Source organism: Schistocerca gregaria, unplaced genomic scaffold, assembly GCF_023897955.1.
Source record: "Schistocerca gregaria isolate iqSchGreg1 unplaced genomic scaffold, iqSchGreg1.2 ptg000644l, whole genome shotgun sequence".
NCBI classification, from domain to species: domain Eukaryota; kingdom Metazoa; phylum Arthropoda; class Insecta; order Orthoptera; family Acrididae; genus Schistocerca; species Schistocerca gregaria.
In genome coordinates this window covers 55,001-62,500 of record NW_026062030.1, presented here as the reverse complement: position 1 = coordinate 62,500, position 7,500 = coordinate 55,001, and the positions used below count along the sequence as shown (strand labels likewise).

Here is a 7,500-nt window from a genome sequence, read left to right as displayed (position 1 = left end):
GATGTTCCGTTCCGCCGCACAATGGTGACGGTGACCGCTGCCTGCGGTGGCAACGCTGGGCAGAGTCGATACTCGCCGTGTGGTGGAAGGTAAACATTATGCGGTACATCAGTACTTTCCTAATAGTTCGGTCGTCTCACGGCACTGCTTAGTAAATGATGCAAGGCCACATATAGATGATTTATGCGAATGTCCCTATACGTGCTGTAAGACTGGGCACACAACGTGAATCGCACGTCAGCCACACACTCGAACATGCACCACTCTCGGCCTGCAACGGAGACACACAATACGTAAACATCTGGAATGCGACAATGTCGAGTGCATCCTCTCTGCCACATTGCACCGTCGACACTATGATAACCAGAGCAGTAGGTCCACCTATAAAAGCACAATACCCCACTCCTCCGACAACTACCATTGCTCAGATAAACCAACACCACCAACACACATCCTACACAGAGGGGCACCAAATATCACCCCCCCGCCCTCGTGTTATACCACATGAAAAATTGCAGAAGTGAGAGACACAGACCCGCCAGCCTCTTGCTACAAGCATCGAACCGACGTGACATATCTGACGGTGACTCAGGCATCCGCGTACTGCCACAACTATCCACCCCCCCCCCCCACTCTCTCTCTGCCCCCTTCCCACACAATACCGAATTTAACCAACTTTATCGCTTAACCTAACTGTGGCTGTACCAGATTATCGCTTAACCTAACTGTGGCTGTACCAGATTATCGCTTAACCTAACTGTGGCTGTACCAGATTATCGCTTAACCTAACTGTGGCTGTACCAGATTATCGCTTAACCTAACTGTGGCTGTACCAGATTATCGCTTAACCTAACTGTGGCTGTACCAGATTATCGCTTAACCTAACTGTGGCTGTACCAGATTATCGCTTAACCTAACTGTGGCTGTACCAGATTATCGCTTAACCTAACTGTGGCTGTACCAGATTATCGCTTAACCTAACTGTGGCTGTACCAGATTATCGCTTAACCTAACTGTGGCTGTACCAGATTATCGCTTAACCTAACTGTGGCTGTACCAGATTATCGCTTAACCTAACTGTGGCTGTACCAGATTATCGCTTAACCTAACTGTGGCTGTACCAGATTATCGCTTAACCTAACTGTGGCTGTACCAGATTATCGCTTAACCTAACTGTGGTTGTACCAGATTATCCCTTAACCTAACTCAATTTGTCCCTTAACCTAACTCAATTTGTCCCTTAACCTAACTCAATTTGTCCCTTAACCTAACTCAATTTGTCCCTTAACCTAACTCAATTTGTCCCTTAACCTAACTCAATTTGTCCCTTAACCTAACTCAATTTGTCCCTTAACCTAACTCAATTTGTCCCTTAACCTAACTCAATTTGTCCCTTAACCTAACTCAATTTGTCCCTTAACCTAACTCAATTTGTCCCTTAACCTAACTCAATTTGTCCCTTAACCTAACTCAATTTGTCCCTTAACCTAACTCAATTTGTCCCTTAACCTAACTCAATTTGTCCCTTAACCTAACCCACGTTGTCCCTTAACCTAACCCACGTTGTCCCTTAACCTAACCCACGTTGTCCCTTAACCTAACCCACGTTGTCCCTTAACCTAACCCACGTTGTCCCTTAACCTAACCCACGTTGTCCCTTAACGTAACCCACGTTGTCCCTTAACGTAACCCACGTTGTCCCTTAACGTAACCCACGTTGTCCCTTAACGTAACCCACGTTGTCCCTTAACGTAACCCACGTTGTCCCTTAACGTAACCCACGTTGTCCCTTAACCTAACCCACGTTGTCCCTTAACCTAACCCACGTTGTCCCTTAACCTAACCCACGTTGTCCCTTAACCTAACCCACGTTGTCCCTTAACCTAACCCACGTTGTCCCTTAACCTAACCCACGTTGTCCCTTAACCTAACCCACGTTGTCCCTTAACCTAACCCACGTTGTCCCTTAACCTAACCCACGTTGTCCCTTAACCTAACCCACGTTGTCCCTTAACCTAACCCACGTTGTCCCTTAACCTAACCCACGTTGTCCCTTAACCTAACCCACGTTGTCCCTTAACCTAACCCACGTTGTCCCTTAACCTAACCCACGTTGTCCCTTAACCTAACCCACGTTGTCCCTTAACCTAACCCACGTTGTCCCTTAACCTAACCCACGTTGTCCCTTAACGTAACCCACGTTGTCCCTTAACGTAACCCACGTTGTCCCTTAACGTAACCCACGTTGTCCCTTAACGTAACCCACGTTGTCCCTTAACGTAACCCACGTTGTCCCTTAACCTAACCCACGTTGTCCCTTAACCTAACCCACGTTGTCCCTTAACCTAACCCACGTTGTCCCTTAACCTAACCCACGTTGTCCCTTAACCTAACCCACGTTGTCCCTTAACCTAACCCACGTTGTCCCTTAACCTAACCCACGTTGTCCCTTAACCTAACCCACGTTGTCCCTTAACCTAACCCACGTTGTCCCTTAACCTAACCCACGTTGTCCCTTAACCTAACCCACGTTGTCCCTTAACCTAACCCACGTTGTCCCTTAACCTAACCCACGTTGTCCCTTAACCTAACCCACGTTGTCCCTTAACCTAACCCACGTTGTCCCTTAACCTAACCCACGTTGTCCCTTAACCTAACCCACGTTGTCCCTTAACCTAACCCACGTTGTCCCTTAACCTAACCCACGTTGTCCCTTAACCTAACCCACGTTGTCCCTTTGCCTAACATAGTTCACTGCTCGGAATCTCTGGTGTCGTTGTTATCCTCATGTAGATGTCTTGCGAGTGTTGCTTACTTTCCACATATTCCCGCTATCCACTGTCAATTGTACTGCAATAGGACTATATCGCCCCCCCCCCCCCCCCCCTCTGCCCCTCTCTTTGTGTCTCCGTCCTCTCAAGCTGGTCGGTCTGGCGTTTGAGTGTTAAATGAGCCTCGCAGCTGTTCAGTTGCGTTCAGATGTCGACGCCCTCAGTGTACGTCGTGGTATGGTCTGTGTCCATTGTCCGCTGATGTCGTACGCGTAACCCACACGCTGTACCGATCATCGGTAGTTACGTACAGAGTGAAGTAGTGTGATACGTGTGACCGTACGCTGGCTGTGCCCAACGGTGTCGAATCTCAATTTCCATATGTTGTGCTCGATGCTACTTGTCTCGTCTCCCAATAACAGCTAGGTTGCACTGTGGTACGCCGTAGAGGCGTGTGGGAGGAACGTACGAACGCATTGTATGTCACCCTGGGTCGCTGGGGGTGGTGGTGCGGTGAGTCAGGTCAGGTCAGCGTGAGCCGTGTGATGTAGTGACGCGTGTATTCCGACTTTGTCGTATTGCCTCACACAAAGTGCTACCCTGGTGGACCGCGTTCCATATCTGGGACATGCCGCAGATGCCGGTTGACAGTGGATCGCGGAAGGGACATCGCATACGTGCGCGGGCCACCTTCCACGTGTTCTCTTCTGCACATGTCGCAGTGTGTATGTGGTCTGATGTAGCGTGTCGTGACACATGACATCCTGGCATGCAAGAATTGTTGAATTCGCAAATGTAGGTGGACATCTACGTTTACTGCCCAAGATACGCAAATGAACTGGAAATCCGTTGTTGAGCGGTTGTTCACGCTGGAGGTGAATCTGTGATGGCGACGATCGGTACAGCTATTAACCGGTTGTTTCAGCGGTACCCGCCACATCCACACACGTGACTAGGCCCATGTGGGTATGAAGCGATACGCGGCGGTGGCTTGGTGGGACTGTTCCCGGCCGGTGAAGGGGGGCCGCCCGGCGTGTTGGCCGCGCGCTGCGTGGGCGCACGCGCAACAGGCGGCTGGTGGGGGGCGCCGAGTGGCAGGAGCGCCAGCCGACGGGCTCGGCAGGCGGCGCAGCTACGCTGCGGCGCACCCTGCACGCGGCGCCTGGCGGCCAAAGTTGGTTCAGCCGAGCCCGGTGCGAAGCGCGGTGGACATCTGCAGTGTGCTGGTCTGATTGAGGACTGTGTGCGTTGAGGATGCGCCGCCGCCTGGCACTCGGCGCCGCGACGCCGTCTGCTGCTCGGTCGCCCCAGCGGTTCTCGCAGGTGGTTTGTATCGCAGTTGTGCGGACGTGTTGGCGCGTGCGCTGTGCTGGGAGAGTTCGCTTCTGCACCCAAGTGGGGCTTTGCCCTTGTGTGGCGCTGGCGTTGGAGCTGCCGGTCACCATAGGTGGCGCGTGTTGTCTCCCGCCGGCAATGCCACGACAGCACGCTCCCGGGCCTCTGTCGGCAGCGGCAAGCTCAGTTGGGAGCAAGGGTGTTCGCACTAAAACCGTCTACTCGCCTAACTCCGGGCGATTGCGCCTCTCTCGAAACCGACCAAGTACCTAGGACGGCGCTGCGCGCCGCCGGGACCTGAGAGGGTTTCGAGGTGTATCGTGCAGGGGAGCTCGGCCTCCTCCTGTTTGCAGAATAATTGAGCGGACGCTTGCGTGTTCGCGCGGGCCCCCGGGACACACTCCCGGGCGGCCGGCTGCTCAGCTCTAGTTGACGCAGCTCCCTGGTTGATCCTGCCAGTAGTCATATGCTTGTCTCAAAGATTAAGCCATGCATGTCTCAGTACAAGCCGCATTAAGGTGAAACCGCGAATGGCTCATTAAATCAGTTATGGTTCCTTAGATCGTACCCACGTTACTTGGATAACTGTGGTAATTCTAGAGCTAATACATGCAAACAGAGTCCCGACCAGAGATGGAAGGGACGCTTTTATTAGATCAAAACCAATCGGATTGGCTTGTCTGGTCCGTTTGCCTTGGTGACTCTGAATAACTTTGGGCTGATCGCACGGTCCTCGTACCGGCGACGCATCTTTCAAATGTCTGCCTTATCAACTGTCGATGGTAGGTTCTGCGCCTACCATGGTTGTAACGGGTAACGGGGAATCAGGGTTCGATTCCGGAGAGGGAGCCTGAGAAACGGCTACCACATCCAAGGAAGGCAGCAGGCGCGCAAATTACCCACTCCCGGCACGGGGAGGTAGTGACGAAAAATAACGATACGGGACTCATCCGAGGCCCCGTAATCGGAATGAGTACACTTTAAATCCTTTAACGAGTATCTATTGGAGGGCAAGTCTGGTGCCAGCAGCCGCGGTAATTCCAGCTCCAATAGCGTATATTAAAGTTGTTGCGGTTAAAAAGCTCGTAGTTGGATTTGTGTCCCACGCTGTTGGTTCACCGCCCGTCGGTGTTTAACTGGCATGTATCGTGGGACGTCCTGCCGGTGGGGCGAGCCGAAGGGGTGCTTTCGCGTCCCGAGGCGGACCCCGTTTAAATCCTACCAGGGTGCTCTTTGTTGAGTGTCTCGGTGGGCCGGCACGTTTACTTTGAACAAATTAGAGTGCTTAAAGCAGGCAAGCCCGCCTGAATACTGTGTGCATGGAATAATGGAATAGGACCTCGGTTCTATTTTGTTGGTTTTCGGAACCCGAGGTAATGATTAATAGGGACAGGCGGGGGCATTCGTATTGCGACGTTAGAGGTGAAATTCTTGGATCGTCGCAAGACGAACAGAAGCGAAAGCATTTGCCAAGTATGTTTTCATTAATCAAGAACGAAAGTTAGAGGTTCGAAGGCGATCAGATACCGCCCTAGTTCTAACCATAAACGATGCCAGCCAGCGATCCGCCGCAGTTCCTCCGATGACTCGGCGGGCAGCCTCCGGGAAACCAAAGCTTTTGGGTTCCGGGGGAAGTATGGTTGCAAAGCTGAAACTTAAAGGAATTGACGGAAGGGCACCACCAGGAGTGGAGCCTGCGGCTTAATTTGACTCAACACGGGAAACCTCACCAGGCCCGGACACCGGAAGGATTGACAGATTGATAGCTCTTTCTTGATTCGGTGGGTGGTGGTGCATGGCCGTTCTTAGTTGGTGGAGCGATTTGTCTGGTTAATTCCGATAACGAACGAGACTCTAGCCTGCTAACTAGTCGCGTGACATCCTTCGTGCTGTCAGCGATTACTTTTCTTCTTAGAGGGACAGGCGGCTTCTAGCCGCACGAGATTGAGCAATAACAGGTCTGTGATGCCCTTAGATGTTCTGGGCCGCACGCGCGCTACACTGAAGGAATCAGCGTGTCTTCCTAGGCCGAAAGGTCGGGGTAACCCGCTGAACCTCCTTCGTGCTAGGGATTGGGGCTTGCAATTGTTCCCCATGAACGAGGAATTCCCAGTAAGCGCGAGTCATAAGCTCGCGTTGATTACGTCCCTGCCCTTTGTACACACCGCCCGTCGCTACTACCGATTGAATGATTTAGTGAGGTCTTCGGACTGGTACGCGGCATCGACTCTGTCGTTGCCGATGCTACCGGAAAGATGACCAAACTTGATCATTTAGAGGAAGTAAAAGTCGTAACAAGGTTTCCGTAGGTGAACCTGCGGAAGGATCATTACCGACTAGACTGCATGTCTTTCGATGTGCGTGTCGTGTCGTGTCGCGCAACACGCTACCTGTACGGCAGTGGCCGTGCGCCGCGTGCGGAACCACGCGTGCCTCTCAAAACTAGCGGAAGTGTTGTTGTTGTTGTGTGGTACGAGCGCTGAAGCTCTGGAGCGGCTGGCCTGCGGTACCTGGCGCCTGGCGCCGGTTTTGAATGACGTTCGCCCGAGTGCCTGTCCGCCCCGGTGTGGAGCCGTACGACGCCCATCGGCTGTGAGGCCGTTGGACACAAAAAAATAGTGGAACAGGGGCCGTCAGACGCCTCAGTCCCGCAAATGCTGCTGTCTTGAAAGAGACAGTGGGAGACTGAAAAGGAAAAGATCACCCAGGACGGTGGATCACTCGGCTCGTGGGTCGATGAAGAACGCAGCAAATTGCGCGTCGACATGTGAACTGCAGGACACATGAACATCGACGTTTCGAACGCACATTGCGGTCCATGGATTCCGTTCCCGGGCCACGTCTGGCTGAGGGTCGGCTACGTATACTGAAGCGCGCGGCGTTTGTCCCGCTTCGGAGACGTGGGAGTGTCGTGGTCGCCTGTGTGGCCGGCCGCGTCTCCTTAAACGTGCGATGCGCGCCCGTCGCCTGGCGGTTCGCATACCGGTACTTTCTCGGTAGCGTGCACAGCCGGCTGGCGGTGTGGCGTGCGACACCTCGTACAACGACCTCAGAGCAGGCGAGACTACCCGCTGAATTTAAGCATATTACTAAGCGGAGGAAAAGAAACTAACAAGGATTCCCCCAGTAGCGGCGAGCGAACAGGGAAGAGTCCAGCACCGAACCCCGCAGGCTGCCGCCTGTCGTGGCATGTGGTGTTTGGGAGGGTCCACTACCCCGACGCCTCGCGCCGAGCCCAAGTCCAACTTGAATGAGGCCACGGCCCGTAGAGGGTGCCAGGCCCGTAGCGGCCGGTGCGAGCGTCGGCGGGACCTCTCCTTCGAGTCGGGTTGCTTGAGAGTGCAGCTCCAAGTGGGTGGTAAACTCCATCTGAGACTAAATATGACCACGAGAC

The 7,500-nt window shown here is 53.3% G+C and overlaps 3 non-coding genes across 3 annotated transcripts in view; all 3 read left to right on the top strand.

The window, feature by feature from the left end:
- Positions 1 to 4,545: 4,545 nt before the first annotated feature.
- LOC126317797 (small subunit ribosomal RNA) lies at positions 4,546 to 6,438 on the top strand. Its single transcript, XR_007556918.1, has one exon. It is a non-coding gene; the product is annotated as a small subunit ribosomal RNA (ribosomal RNA).
- Positions 6,439 to 6,807: 369 nt separating this feature from the next.
- LOC126317809 (5.8S ribosomal RNA) lies at positions 6,808 to 6,962 on the top strand. The gene has a single exon (XR_007556927.1). It is a non-coding gene; the product is annotated as a 5.8S ribosomal RNA (ribosomal RNA).
- A 188-nt stretch (positions 6,963 to 7,150) lies between these two features.
- Positions 7,151 to 7,500, top strand: part of LOC126317800 (large subunit ribosomal RNA) — a 4,222-nt gene continuing 3,872 nt past the window's right edge. Inside the window, exon 1 of the ribosomal RNA XR_007556921.1 lies at positions 7,151 to 7,500. This exon is cut by the window's right edge and continues 3,872 nt beyond it. This is a non-coding gene — a ribosomal RNA (large subunit ribosomal RNA).